This window comes from Fragaria vesca, linkage group LG3 (assembly GCF_000184155.1).
Source record: "Fragaria vesca subsp. vesca linkage group LG3, FraVesHawaii_1.0, whole genome shotgun sequence".
Taxonomy (NCBI): Eukaryota; Viridiplantae; Streptophyta; class Magnoliopsida; order Rosales; family Rosaceae; genus Fragaria; species Fragaria vesca.
The window spans coordinates 23,721,759-23,722,508 of record NC_020493.1 but is presented as its reverse complement, the minus strand read 5'-3'; positions in this window follow the sequence as shown (position 1 = coordinate 23,722,508).

The following is a 750-nucleotide window of genomic DNA, read 5'->3' as shown; positions in this document are numbered from 1 at the left end:
CTNTCTCTCTCTCTCTCTCTCTCTCTCTCTCTCTCTCTCTCTCTCTCTCTCTCTCTCTCTCTCATCGTCTTCCTCCTCCCTCTCTTCTCTGATCTCGAATCTCCGGCCATGGCGGCGTCTCAGGCCAACACCCACTCAACGACGATGGCTCGGCGCCACTTGATAGATGACGACGTTGGCTCGACCTCGACGTCACCAGAACGACGATGAAGCCTTCACCTCGACCTCAACTCCGCCGACTCGACGACGGCGCCTCGACCACGAAGCTGCCGGATCGACGACAACGCGCCTTGACCTCGAAGTCGTCAGATCATCTCTTGCGTCCAGTTCCATCGATAACAACTTCTTATTTGACCTCGACGGGATCTCTGAAACCTGATGGCTCGCCGGCTCGTTTGGTCCTTGACGGCTGTGATCGCCTTCCGCCGACTTCAAAGATGTCGCCTCAGATGGCTCCGATCAATGAAGATCGGCGACGAGAAGTAGTAGATCTGGTTGACGACCTAAAGATCTAGACCTCCGATTGGAGGTGACTGTTCTGGTAAAATTCTTAGTGTAAATTTGCTACAATTTCTTTCTTTGGTTTTGAGAAAATGTAAACATGTATTAGGATGATGTTTTCTGTTAATTTGATAGTGAGTGTGAGAAATCATGCACAAAATCATGTTATGATAATGCAGGAGATGAATGAAACAAGATTCATTAGTATGTTTCGGCCTCATTGTATGATAGTATATTTTGAACAATGCG